Raw genomic sequence first — 6,925 nt, forward strand, 5'->3', positions numbered from 1 at the left:
AACAGGTATGGAATATGATATCAGCACAACCATGTTTTAATATTTGCACAAACCCATCTTGTCTTTTCTCTTTTAATTGGCTCCTGAGAGTTTTTTGGAAATTGAAATAACCTTTCACAGCGCTTAAAATAATAAAAGGCAACATGAGTTAGTGTTAATATCAAATTAGGGTTGTGTTGATATCATTTCCCTATGTTAATCCATCTTTTTCTTTTTCTTTGGAGTCTAAAATAGTTTACCAAGTAAAAGGGAAATGATATTCTCCCCCACCCCCAAACGTATAAAATCCCCCACTTTAACGGTTTCTGTGAAAAAGGTTCACTGCTTGAGGATAAATTCATCCCGTTTAATGTTTTTCTTTGCCTTTAAAACTTAACGGATAACGTTAAGGGGTTCGTTAGAGAGAAAGAATTGGGGGGGGGGGGGGGGGGGGGGGAGGGGGGGGAGGGGGGGGTTTGATATCATTTTTAGTATGGAAATCTTCATTAATTTGAAAATGACTACTTAAATGAATATATATCTATTATCTATTATAATATAGCTGGATGGGGGTTTCACTGTTCACGCCTACGTGGACAGCTCCCCAATCCAGCATTCTGTCCATGGTGGCACCCTCTCTTCAAAAGACGAAATATACCTTAAAACTTTGCCGACGTAAATATATTTTAGACGTCTAAACATGGCAAATTTAGAGCACATACCGTAAAACTAAAGGACTTCCTTTTCTAATAGAGAAAATCTCGACGTATTCCGGAGAAAATTTCTCCCTATTCTAGAAAATCTCCCCGTTCATTGTCAAACGCATAAACCCAAACCTTCTCTCTCAAATCTACTTAGCACCCAATTTCGGACGTGAAAATTCCCATACTTGCTTCCTATTGTTGTTTTTTTCTAAAATCTTAGAACGTTTCTTATTCTACTATCCCTTACCAATTCCAATCATATGTTTCAAATTTTAATGCATCAATTTGGCATAAATTCGTTTCAGTTTTTCCATACCATAACAGTTACTATTGATTTTATTCTAAAACCTTAAAACGTTTCTTATTCTACTATCCCTTACCAATTCCATTCATGTGTTTCCAATTGTAATGCACCAAATTTGGCATAAATTTGTTTTAGTTTTTGCTATCCCTTATGCTCTGTTCTCTCGTCGGGAAATGAAAGAAAAGGGAAAGGAAAGGAAAGGGAAGTGAAGGGAAGTAAAGGGAAGTGGCAGAAAGGAAAGTGAAGGAAAAGAAACCTGACAGAAACCTGTCAGATGAGCGTTTCGTTGCATAGAAACCTGACAGAAACCTCACAGAAACTACAGAAATATGCGTTTCGTTGCAGGGAAACTCAATAGAAACCTGTTAAATAGAAACTGTGACAAACTGATATGCAGAATGATGCCAACATAGAATCTAGTCTAAAATAAGTGGGTCCAACCCTCTGAAGTCAATCAAAATAAGAAAACCATGACAAACAGAAGTTGAACAATAACGATGTCAATCAAATTATCACAAATATAGAGTTGCCAAGATATAAATCAGGCAACCAACATAGACTTGACATAAAATTGTCACAAATATAGAGTTGCCAAGATAGAGTTGAACAATAACAATGCCAATCAAATTATCACAGATATAGAGTTGCTAAGATAGATTTGCCAAGATATAAATCAGGCAACCAACATAGACTTGACATAAAAACTACATATGTAACAAGCGGATAGTGCTCAACAACAAGAGGAAGAAGCCTAAAAAAAAATGACTAAGAAAGATGATAATGCAACAATAGAATGACAAATCCAAGTAAACAAAAAAGTGTAAACAAAAAGAGCAAAACAAGGCCGAGCTTCCCAATACACATTCAAATCCCAAATATAACAAAGATCTCCAAGATGGGCAAGTAAATCAAGTTACCGCAAGGGGTGAAAGAAATTTGTTCACTTTTGTTGCATGTGAAGAAATTTATTTTGAATAACTAGGGAAAAAACAGAATAAAATAACAAAGAAAAACAGAGGTTTCAATCACAAAAATCTATATAACACAAAAACACCACCAAAATAAAGGAATCAAACATACCCACCACCAAGATTCAAAAAAAATCTCAGTATCTTTCGATTTCGAAAAACCCTATTTCAAGGAAACGAAATAGGGTTAAACTCACAAAGCTCAGTACAACAAAATCACAAAAATAAACACCAGCAAAATGAATTGTACAGAAACCCCCAAGCAAAGACATACCAACAAACTCCTTTTATGCCTATTTTTAGCATAAAAAGTAAAAAAAAGCAACCAGAACCCGCAATAAAAAAAATCCCTAAATCTAAAAAAAACCCAACAAACCTAGAGCTTGGATTATCGGTTCTTAGACTCGGAAAAGATGGAGAATGAAACTTTATTTCAATTTTATGAAACCCAAAATAGGGTTTCTGTAAATATTCTCAAATAGGGTTTCTCAAAAATATGAAATAGGATCTCTCAAATCAATTTTACAGAGCTATTTATAAAAACCCTATTTCAGATTTACTAAATCAAGTTTATAGAAACCCTATTTCAGATTGGAGAAGATGAGCACAAGGGTTTCAAAAAAAAAAAAATGAAAGAATGGGGACGAGAGACAAGAAACAGAGAAGAGAGAGTGAGAGGATGTACCGTGATCGAGGTCGGAGATGAGGCTTTTTCGCCACAGTGGGAGGATGGAGACGACAAAGTTGTTTGTCTCTTTTTTTTCTCCACACAGCTACGATCGGGGAAACTTGAGAGAAAGTAAGGTTTTCCGATAGTTTGTAACGGAAATGGGATGGGAGAAAAGTCACGGAAAAGTCTTTTCCACATAATTTATTTCATTTTCCACGTTTGATAAAATAGTTTCCGAAGAAACTAAAAGAACACCACAAATATCAGTTTCCGCGGAAAAATACAGGGGTTTCCCCGGAAACCCAACGGGAAAGGAAACAAGAGAACACAGCATTACCAATTCGTTTCAGTTTTTCTTCCTTTTTAGTTTCTCAGTGGATTCTGAGATTTTGGTGCAGGGATTTTTGGATGCCAGTTTCTTTTGGAAGGCAATGCTATTATTATTCCTGGCAACATATGGGTATGAAGAAAAGTCCTAATATTTTTTTTTCTTTGAAGATTGTGAAAGATATTTTTTTCTTTGAAGATTGGTAACAAACACAGACCTTTTTTCATCCGTTGGCTCACAGATGAGAAATTAAAGAACCTGTTTTTCTCTCTTTTTTCCTCATCTATTGACTAATGTTTGGATTATATCTACTACATTTTCCAGCTTGGTTTTTTTAGTAATTGTTGAATTTCATGTAAATTTGCTTTTATTTGATGAATGTAAATTTGGTTGTATTTCATATGCTACTGCCATAAATTCTGCTTATTTTGCCATAAAGATAATACAGACCATTTTCCTCATGCTGCATTTAATGCTCATTTACTTAAATTTTATTTTTCTCATGATTATGTAATTGGATTTTCCTTCACAGAGTGACTGGTGAAGTCATTATTGGAAATTTTGGATGGTCTCTCTTCTATGGTTCCTAGGTTTTCATTTTGGAGATTGGATTGTATGGTAGTTTCTGACCTGTAGATTTGAAAAGAAAGCACATGGAGTCTAATATTACTTGATTTTTAAGCATCTCAGCACCTGAAGATTAAACTTAGGTCATCTCTACAGGCCCCAAGGGGTTTTTTATTTTGTTGCCTTCTTTCGAGTCCTTTCCTTTGCAAAATAAAGTTATGTCGTTATTGTTCCATTCTTTTTTTCCCAATTATTTTACTTACTAATTCGGGCAATGAAATATGTAAATCACAAATCTCTTCACATTACTGTTTTGAAATCATCCAACCTTAACATACACCAATGATTTTCAAAGAACTGTAGAAAACTTGCTTCCCTTCTATTGAATTTGATTTCCAGCAGATGTTTTATATAGCAGCAAGTTTAGAATTATATAAATTCCAAATATAAGGATAGTTAATGTGTGGCTTTGTGTTGGAGAAATAGTATGAGATTCAGCCATTAGATTAGCCATGAAACATCACATTTCAGTTAATGAAATTTTTTTTGCATCCTTCATGGATATATTTGGATGTTTCCTCACTATTCTTCATATTGCTCACTTTATCCTATGGCTTTTGACATTTGATATTGCATTCAAACCAGTTCAGTGGGACATAAAAAAGAGATTTCATGATTCAGCGGGACATAAAAAAGGAAATTGCATGATTCTGGTGATGGGTGAATTGGACTATCCATAACTAAAAGGATTTTACTGTCCACAGATGAATCTTAGCATCACTGCTCCTGAATAGTTTGTTAACAACAATAAATTTTGGTCAAATATAACATGTAACTTCTTCGGCAGGTAATTTTACTTCTCTTTTCCTTGAAATTATTTATCCTGCATATATTTAACGTTTTCCTTTCCCCTCTCTTTGATTACTGCTAAATTTCATAGGTTTGTCTATCGTGTGCCAATGGTATTTCTTTTTCATGTTATTTTACCCATGAAAAATGATCTCTTTCGTGTTTATTGTAACTGCAGCTTCTCTTTGCAGAGGATTAAGCAAATAAAATCTTTATAAATAATGCTGTGAGGGAGAGACAAGGCAACTGACATGAATCGAGCTTATTGTGAATGCTTCCAGAGATTTTTGTTTCTACTATAGGTTTGCTCATTTACATCTCGGGTTTAGTAGCATAACAGCTGTTTCTATAAAATGATTTCTGTTTTTTATTCACAGCCATGTAACTCTATATTGTAAACTCTAGAAAAAACTCCCTATTAAACAAACCGTGCTCTCATAAATACTTTTTTATGGGTTGCAAATAGGAGAAAAACTCTCCATTAAACAAATTGAGCTCTGCATTTTGACCCACAAGATCAATGTTATTCATTTTTTTTGGCATTTTATATATTTATTTTCTTAAGATTGTTTCTTTCAATTTGTTTTTGCAACAAGGGTAATAGTAGAATTTTGGTGCTATTAAAAGTAATAGTATTATTTTCTTCTCCTACTTTATGATGGGTTGTTGTTACGTTTCTGTTGGGCTGTGAAAGGTTAGGTGGTAGATTGCTTGCATGATCTTTCGTTTCCTTTATGAAATTATGCATAATTTTTAATTTACTTTTTTTTTAATGTGTGAGGTTCAGGTGAAGAGGTGATGCATCTGGTTTACAATGGAAGTATTGTGGGCTTCAGGCTTTTAATCTCTTGGACTATTTATGGTGGAAGCTGCCATGTGTTTGGGTAAAATCATTCACAATGAGAATCTCTTACCAGATCTGAATTGATATTTCAGCATAAACGAAACATCGAGTTTATGGTGGCAATATTCAATGTCTTCGGTCAGTTTGCACCATTAGAGATTGTGCTAACCTTTAATTCAAGTTTTCTGATATATACGCTTTTGAATTGCTTCGTCAATAACCAGTTCGAAGTTATATTAAAACTTTTGGCATGGTGCTTAAATTGTTTATGTCTCCATATTTTTGGAATGAGCAAATTAGGGGAACAATCATATGTATGTGGCAAACTATGTTTTCTATCTATTACTTCTATTTAGTGTAGACTAATGTCACTGTATAAATTACATCAGGTTATTAGAATGAGAAAAGTGTTCCTGTGCAGCTGCGCATTATTAAAAAGCCACTGATTGGTCTCTTTTTGTGGACCCCGCAAAGGTGGACCCACCATACGAACCAATCGGTGGCTTTTTAAGCCACTAATGCGCAGGTACCTCCCTGCGCAGCTGCGCACGAACAGTTTTCTCTATTAGAATTGTTTCTTTCTGTGTAAAACATTGACAGTAAAGAGCTCTTAGCATATCTGAATTTGATATTTTAGCATAAGTGAAACATCTAGGTTCATCCTATATTAGAAAACTACTTATTCCATATAAATGAACGATAATATGTTGTGCCGTTGTGGTCTTGCTACTTATATGACATTTTCTCTTTCCATGTTCTTATCTTAAAAATTCTGCTCTTTCCTTCCACCACCATCTATATGATTTCATTAGTTTCTGCCACTAGCTGCATCTACATCGTACACTTTTTGTGGAATATGTATGATTTTTGGATGGTTTTATTTATCATCTGTATGTTGTTAATCATAGTATCCTTTCTCTATGTTGTTATACTATAAGCTTATTTTGTCATTTTAAATGATTCTTAATGTCAGGCAACTTTATATTTCTCATTGTTTCTTTAGGATCATTTTTTAAGTGCGATTTGCTATGGCGCGGAAATGCATTTTGGAGCTGACTTTTGCTTGAGAGAACAGCCACTTCGGACAAATTAAATGAATAAGACAAAAGACAGTTGAAAAGTGAAAATGTGTGATTGTTCTCTCATGCAAAAGTCAGCCACGAAATTCCTTACCATGAAATTCCCTACCAAATCGCTTTTTATTGAGGAGTTTCACCTATCTCTCATCAAAATTTTCATTTTATTTGCCCCCGTGCATCGTGTGTGTGTGTATATATATATATATATATATATATATATATATATATATATATATATATATATATATATATATATATATATATATATATATATATATAGGGAAAGGTGTGCGTACTCGGTCGAGTAGATAAGCTTATCTACTCGGTCGGGTTAAAAACAGTGGGGACCCACATTTTTGGGGTGATCCAAACCATTCATTTGAAAGGCCCTTACCTAGATAGGGTGTCCACAAAAAATCAGCCTCATAGGATCATCCTAACTCATGCAACAGTGGAGGGAAAAATGGGGAAAAATGGACAAACACAGCTTGTCCACAAATCTGCCCATTTTCCCCTCCACTGTTGGATGGGTTAGGATGATCCTATGGGGCTGATTTTTTGTGGACACCCTATCTAGGTAAGGGCCTTTCAAATGAATGGTTTGGATCACCCAAAAAATGTGGCCCCCCACTG

General features: G+C 34.5%; 1 long non-coding RNA gene across 1 annotated transcript; it reads left to right on the forward strand.

Annotated features, from left to right (window-relative positions):
• Positions 1-3,510: 3,510 nt before the first annotated feature.
• Positions 3,511-5,395, forward strand: LOC143852036 (uncharacterized). The gene is made up of 4 exons (XR_013236625.1): positions 3,511-3,663; positions 4,166-4,367; positions 4,548-4,671; positions 5,157-5,395. It is a non-coding gene; the product is annotated as an uncharacterized LOC143852036 (long non-coding RNA).
• Positions 5,396-6,925: the final 1,530 nt, after the last annotated feature.

This window comes from Tasmannia lanceolata, unplaced genomic scaffold (assembly GCF_043159265.1).
Source record: "Tasmannia lanceolata isolate RefF3 unplaced genomic scaffold, GAP_Taslan_0.1 ptg000018l, whole genome shotgun sequence".
Taxonomy (NCBI): Eukaryota; Viridiplantae; Streptophyta; class Magnoliopsida; order Canellales; family Winteraceae; genus Tasmannia; species Tasmannia lanceolata.